Source organism: Octopus bimaculoides, chromosome 2 (genome assembly GCF_001194135.2).
Source record: "Octopus bimaculoides isolate UCB-OBI-ISO-001 chromosome 2, ASM119413v2, whole genome shotgun sequence".
In the NCBI taxonomy this organism is placed as follows: domain Eukaryota; kingdom Metazoa; phylum Mollusca; class Cephalopoda; order Octopoda; family Octopodidae; genus Octopus; species Octopus bimaculoides.
Window position 1 is genome coordinate 129,343,079 of NC_068982.1, and position 7,507 is coordinate 129,350,585.

General features: G+C 37.6%; 1 long non-coding RNA gene across 5 annotated transcripts in view; it reads left to right on the top strand.

The window, feature by feature from the left end:
• LOC106879232 (uncharacterized) overlaps positions 1 to 2,100 on the top strand; it is a 35,920-nt gene extending 33,820 nt beyond the window's left edge. For 4 of the 5 annotated variants that reach the window (XR_008263429.1, XR_001410608.2, XR_001410607.2 and 1 more), the window contains one exon: positions 1,783 to 2,100. This is a non-coding gene — a long non-coding RNA (uncharacterized LOC106879232). Of the gene's footprint in view, positions 1 to 1,023; positions 1,448 to 1,782 lie in introns of all 5 variants that reach the window. The other variant, XR_001410609.2, reaches the window with a different exon arrangement.
• Positions 2,101 to 7,507: the final 5,407 nt, after the last annotated feature.

Consider the following 7,507-nt stretch of genomic DNA (forward strand, 5'->3'; position numbering starts at 1 on the left):
TATATATATTATTTACAATAGTTTTAGTGACCAATATTGGTGTAATTAGGGTGTGTTCCCCTCAGGCCAGCACTAAGTATGCCGTCCCCACAACGTCAACCTCACAGACCTTAGCATATTCTTAGTTCGTAAAACCCATTCCTGTTAGTAAGCTCACTGGAAAATTGAATCTAGATCGAAGACTCGGCACGTCGTAACTTTACCTTCACTCCATTGTATTCGCATTGTGAAAGCACGCGGCGTAGTAGTTGGGCTGTTGTATTCATGATCGTATGATCGTGGTTTCGATTTCCGGACTGAACGTTGTTTGCTTGAGCAAAGCCCTTCATTTCATGTTACTGCAGTCCACTCAGTTATAAATGAATTACAGCAGTATATAGGAAGTTAACCCTACGCTGGACCTTCGTCTCGTTCGAGGAGGGAACGCTGTAATCTCAGTCACTTAATTGCCATGGAAACCAAGTTAAGGTCCGAAATATATTTTCTCTTTTTTTTTTTTTTTTTTTTTTTTGTTTCAGTCATTTGACTGCCATGCGGAGCACCGTCTTTAGTCGAGCAAATCGACTCCAGGACTTATTCTTTGTAAGCCTAGTACTTATTTTATCGGTCTCTTTTGCCGAACTGCTAAGTTACGGGGACGTAAACATACCAGCATCGGTTGTCAAGTGATGTTGGGAGGGGGACAAACACAGACACACAAATATATGCACACACATACATACATATATATATATATATATATATACGATAGGCTTCTTTCAGTTTCCGTCTATCAAATCCACTCACAAGGCTTTGGTCGTCCCGAGGCTATAGTAGAAGACACTTGCCCAAGGTGCCACGCAGTGGGACTGAACCCAGAACCATGTGGTTGGTAAGCAAGCTACTTACCATACAGCCACTCGAGTAAGATATTATAAAAGATGAATTTTGGTGATGGATTTTCCTTTGTTATTTTTAAATTTTAGAAATTTCTTACTCCAGAAACATTTTCCCTTTTAAAATGTTCTTATTATTGTTGTTTAGCCCTAGGTCAGTCGCAGTTGAATGAACCTATGATCAAAGGCACTTCAGCTTTGTATATCTAGGACTTACTCTTTAAAGCTGTAAGATGTAATTTGAAGCAATTTATCAACTATTTCAAGCATGTCGAGCGACCATGTAGATGTTCTTTCGTAAACCTTCGCTCACACACGGAGACATAATAGAATATCTCATATTTTAGTCCGGAGAGAAGACAGTGCCCATGATTCTTTATAGGGGCAACCGAAACTGAAGAGAGGGAGGAAGGTATCCTCAAATCGCAAGTCTGGTCCAACTTCTTGCAACAGACTGGACTCCGATAAAGGCATGCAAGATGACAGAATTTGGTGTTTAACAGAGCGATAGATTAAGTTCATCATCCAGTTAGTTCATGGAGAAATTTGAACTGGGCTACATATATCACAAGGTAGCCATTCTCACATTCTTACAGTTTTACCATTCTACTACCATGATTTTTGTATTCTTTTATCGACCCCGAGATGAGGCAAAAGACAAATTTCACCACAACGGGATTTGATCTCAGACCGTAGAAAGTCAGAATAAATACAGCTAGTTTTTCTCTCCGACCGACGTTCTAACGATTCGGCCAATTCACTTTACATATAAATGCAGTTTTATCTTTATTTTCATTTCTTTAGAATGACTCTGAATTTTGTCGATGTGGTATCGAAGAGTTTATGATTTAGTTTTTAATTAATTATTTCAGAAGTCTAATTAAATGCTTCGTTCTCTTTTTTATAGATTGCAACCGTTTCTCGACACGATCAGCCAATGATAATTTGTTTGATTAAAACAACACATTCGCGTAGTCGCCAATACTTTCCTCGAGTGGTCCATCATTACAATATGTTTTACAACTGTCTACAGCACAATTCAGCTGCAGCCTTGTCACTGCAGCTTTTACAGACAAAGATTCAGCGTAACACTGTTGTCAGTCTTACTATAAAAAAAAAGTAAAATTTCCATTAAATCATGAGATGATCTTAGTGAGTCATTCGCAGATTCAGTGATTCATGCGGTGAAAATACATACTAGGTTATAATAAATTTATTTCTCTGATTGCTTTTTATTATTACTGATTAATTCAAGCGGTGAGCTGGCAGAATCGTTAGCACACCAGACTAAATGCTAAGCGGTATTTCTTCCGGCTTTCCATTTTGAGATAAAATTCTGCCGAGATTGGTTCTGTCGTTCATCCACTCGGAGTCGATAAAATAAAAACCAGTAAAGTACTGGAGTTGATGAAATCGACTAGTTCTCTTCCCTGCAAATATTGGGCTTTGTGCCTATAGGAGAAAGGATTATTTGTAATTAATTATAATTTTGACACAAGGCCAGTAATTTTAAAGGCAAAAGGTTAGGCGATCACATAAACCCCATTGATCAACTGGTACTTTATTCTTATTTCTTTACTGCCCACAAGGGGCTACACACAGAGGGGACAAACAAGGACAGACAAACGGATTAAGTCGATTATGACCCCAGTGCGTAACTGGTACTTATTTAATTGACCCCGAAAGGATGAAAGGCAAAGTCGACCTCGGCGGAATTTGAACTCAGAACGTAGCGGCAGACGAAATACCGCTAAGCATTTCACCCGCGTGCTAACATTTCTGCCAGCTCGCCGCCTTTCTGGTACTTTATTCTATCGACCTAAAAAGGCAAAGTTAACATAAGCAGTATTTTGAAATCAAAGCGTAAAGTGCAAGAATTGCTTCTAAGCATTTTTGTTTGACGCTCTCACGTTTCTGCCAACTCGCAGCCTTTTTATTAAACTTGACTATTTATACCTTGGTTAAGCAGAACCTGTTTGAGTGAAACTTAAGAGAATTTTAATTTTCATTTAAAATTCATTGTATTCAGTGTTTGAACGCATCTCTGGTAAACGCATTGTTTTTCAGAAACAATCTCCGGTTTGTTGGCGTAAACCCTCTCTTTCAGGTATCCCCATGAGAAAAAATCTGGGCTAGTCAAGTCAGGGGAACGTGAAGGTCAGTTGACATTGCTGTAGCGGGAGATTATTCTCTCTCCAAAGCACTGCCGTAGCAACTACATTGTTTCTCTTGTGGTATGAATTTTTCATGTGGAGATACCTGAAAGAGAGGGTTTACGTCAACAAACCAGAGACCCTGTGCAATTGAAGGAGACATCAATAGAGAAATCTGAGAAGTGGGGTCTGAAACTCTTGAAGGTGTTATGGTGCAAGTTTTGGAAAGAGCACGGGCGTGCAAAGCCGAAAATGACTGCCATTTAAGCGATGTCAGTTTTCATACGTGATGTAGTGGAGTTGCAAAATTTAACTCGTGCATATTAATTTCCATTATGTCCGTTATATTGTATTAAAATTTCATGCATTTATTTGTAAAGTTAAGGAAGTTATTAAAAATTGAAACTCGTTAGTGACTTTTGGGACACCCTGCACATGGTAACGCATCACATTACAAACGGGCTTTTATAGGGGATGTCTTATAATGATGAAATACATTTAATTAGTAATCATTTTCTATGTTGTTGCTATTTAACACTGTCAACGCCAACAAAGCAGACACACGATCAAAGGAATTTCAACTGTGTTCATCCCGTGTTTTCAGTGGCTTTTAGCACAGGCATGGCTTTGTGGTAAAGAAGTTCGTTCTTCAAACTACATAGATTTGAATTCAGACCCGCTGCATGACACTAACCACTTCTTGTGGTAAGTAAAGAAAGCATTATTTACTAAGTGATTTCGTTTGTTATTTATGTTGATGTTATTTAAACCAAGTAAGCTTTAATCATACAGACTTGGCCATTCCGTTTATATCATCAGGCATAAGATACTATGGATTAGGGACTCCATGAGAAATTTAGTAAGGTGGATCAAAGATTCTCTCAAAGTTCAACAGGACTGTTAGTTTGCTTTATATATACATATATAAGTATGTGCGCACACACACACACATACATACACACACACACACACACACACACACACACACACATATATATATGTATATATATATGTGTAAAAGAGGTCATGGGCCAACAGATTTTTGGGATCTGACGATACGCCATAAAGCTAAACCCTTTATAGACGGGAAACCTAAGGTAATCTCATAAACCGGCCTTCCTCATATATATATACACACACATATGGAAGGGGTAGCAAATCTTCCCGATCCCTCTTTCGTTCTCGAAACCCTGGACCGATATGCCGGCAGGACCCCACGCACACATACACCCAATAGTCTCTTCATAAGGTCGTATGTCCCTTTTTAAGGCGGTAGAATATGATTGGAAGGAAACTTCACAACTATTTCTCGGTAATCGTCTGTTTATTTTCTTGTGACGTCACATAAATTTAATTAAATTTTGATGAATGTAAACCAAAATTTAACGATGATACTGAGAATGGACAGAGGCTCTTAGTAATCCTGTAAATGTAGTTTTTATAAACGGCGTGAAAAGTTCTACAAATTAACCTCAAATATGAAAAATATCAAACATAACGAAGTCTAGGAAAAATCTATATTTCTTTAAATAAACAACTAACCGAAATAGTCTGTCCTCTAAAGATATAAGGAATCAATATTTTACATCTGTTATATTATTTAATGTCAATAAGTGTAACCTTCACATTGAGATCAAATAGATAACCTTTTCCACTTTAAGCACATGGAGTGAAATTTATAGGGTGGGGACTAGTCAATTACCTCGACCCCTGTGAGCAACTGGTACTTACTTCATCGACCCCGAAAGAATTAAATGCAAAGTCAACCTCGGCAGAATTATAACCAGAACGTAAAGACGGACGAAATGCCGCTAAGCATTTTGTCCAGCGTGCTAATGACTCCGCTAGCTCGGTCAAATAGATAATAAAGCCAAAATGTGCTTATAGAAGTGACACAACAGAATCCGAATAAGTACGCAAATAAGAGCTACAAAGAGTTCACAAAGGGAAATAACTTTGTTGTGAGAAAGTAGAGAAATATGATGTTTCGAGCTGAAGTCTTTATCGAGAAGAGGAACTTCTTTTCTAAACATCAGAGAGCTCTGCACTTTCATTTTGGAAACTACGTTTACAGATGTAAATATGTATTGATGCTATAATGCATCTTACTTCTCCTTTTCCTTCTCCTTTTTCTCCTCTTCCGCCTCCCCTATTCTTCTTCTTCTTCTTCTTCTTCTTCTTCTTCTTCTTCTTCTTCTTCTTCTTCTTCTTCTACTACTACTACTACTACCACTACTACCACTACTACTACTACTTCTGCTGCTGCTGTTGTATAGCATGTGCATGTCTGGTTTATCAGCAAGGATAAGAATAATATTTCAAAATTTTTAACACATCCCTGCAGAATGGAAAGTGAGTAGCATTCGCTACGGAGATTTGTCTCGGAAATGATTAAAAAAAAAAAAACTTCTTGTATAAAACACACATTAATACAAACAGCGCCAGCAGACTACAAAACACGGTGTTTCGTCGTGATTTCGCCACCTCAGTGATAGATATTAATTCGGTTATTTGAAACTAGACAGGATCTTTTGTCACTACATAGAAAACTGGAAGCAAAATATCGCTGGCGGGTGTTGAAGCTTGGTAAGGTGGAATTAAGTCAGTTTAAGAACACGAATCAAAGAGGATTAAAATCATGACGTCTACATGTATTTTTGATATGTTCCTGTACACTAGAACATGAAAAGCATTCGCTGCGGGATTTTGTCTCCAGGAAAGAAAGACTTTGTGTGTGTGTGTGCGCGTGCGCGCGCATGTAAAGATAGATAAATAGATAGATAGATAGATAGATACAAACATAAATACATAGAGAGAGAAAGAGGGATGTATAGAGAGAGAGAGACATAAGATAAACCTCTAGCTATACGTGTAGTCTATTACCATGAGTATCTTTATCGTTTAATCATTTAAGTGATATTGAAAGATACACATGGAAACTGATCAAACATATAAAGATGCATATTTGTATTTTGTATGTATGTATGTATGTATGTATGTATGTATGTATGTATGTATGTATCTATCTATCTATCTATCTATCTATTTATCTATATATCTACTTGTGTTATGTATTTATAGATTTATAGACATATACAGTAAACGTTGATGTATCTATATATGCATACCTCTCTGCATTTTTATCGTTATTTTTTTAAACGCATACACACTCACACATAATACACTCAGAGACAGGGACAAGAAAAGAAAGAAGCGTGAGAGATGTGAGGGTGAGTTTGCCTGTGGGTGAATGAGCGAGTATGTGTGTTAACATGCATTCTTGCAAAAATGTACAATACAAGCGTCTACAAAAGCGTTTAGCTGTGTCGACTTTTCCACTGAATCTCGAGATCCAGAAAAAGCAATTTCAAAAGCAGCACTACTGTTTCTTCGTTATGGGCTTCGCTTTCGGTGGCAGTTATATTAGGGTACTGAGATTTTGTAGGTTAGAAATCCCACCCCCTTACGTAATTACATTACCATTTTTGCTGTCTGACAACTCTTATCTGTTTTTCCAGTTTAAACTGTTATCTTATGGCACGAAGATGATCTAACATCACGGAAAGGTCGAGTACATAATCAGGTATTAATAAAAGAGGAATGATAGATACAAAGACACATAATAAACAGCATTCCAGCTGTGTCAGCATGGTATTGTAAGCAGAGAGCAAATATCGGGTATGGATAGAACAGAAGAGAAAGAAGGAGCGTTGATTTGAGAAAGGGTTTCAATATTGTATTCTTTTTGGTTACATAGCGTTTTTAACAGATGTTTTGAAGGCTCCAACGTAAATGTATGTGTGCATGTGTGTGTGTGTGTATTATTATTGGTTGGCTATTTCGGATTCAATCTGCCAATAGTTAATGAGGTGTCAGAACGGAAGTAGTAGTAGAGGTGGTGATGGTGGTGGTGGTAGTAGTAGTAGTAGTAGTAGTAGTAGTAGTAGTAGTAGTAGTAGTAGTAGTAGTAGTAGTAGGGGGGTGCGGTTCTGTTGTTGCACAGCCGTTGGTGAATCTCTAAATGAGGTGGCGGAATGGCAGTAGACTTTCATTATAAACATTGATAAACATTAAAGAGTCTCCTTACTTCGACAAAATTGGTTTTAAGAGAGAGAGAGAGAGGTGGCAAGACTTCCTTTTGTAACCCTTTTTTTATTTTTATTTATTTTTTTTTTTTCCTACACAAACCCCCGTTTTCGGCTACGGAGAATACGAATCTGCAAAAAAATTGGCAAAAATCGGCATTCTGAAATTACCCCTCCCCCACCCCCTAAATTCTTCATTTTTAACTTTTTCTCTCTTTTACACTTTACTCTTTTTACTTGTTTCAGTCATTTGACTGCGGCCATGCTGGAGCACCGCCTTTAGTCGAACAAATCGACCCCAGGACTTATTCTTTGTAAGCCTAGTACTTATTCTATTGAATCCGAAAAACTGCAATGTTTTTTGTCTGTAAAATATTTGAAAGACCGTAACCTA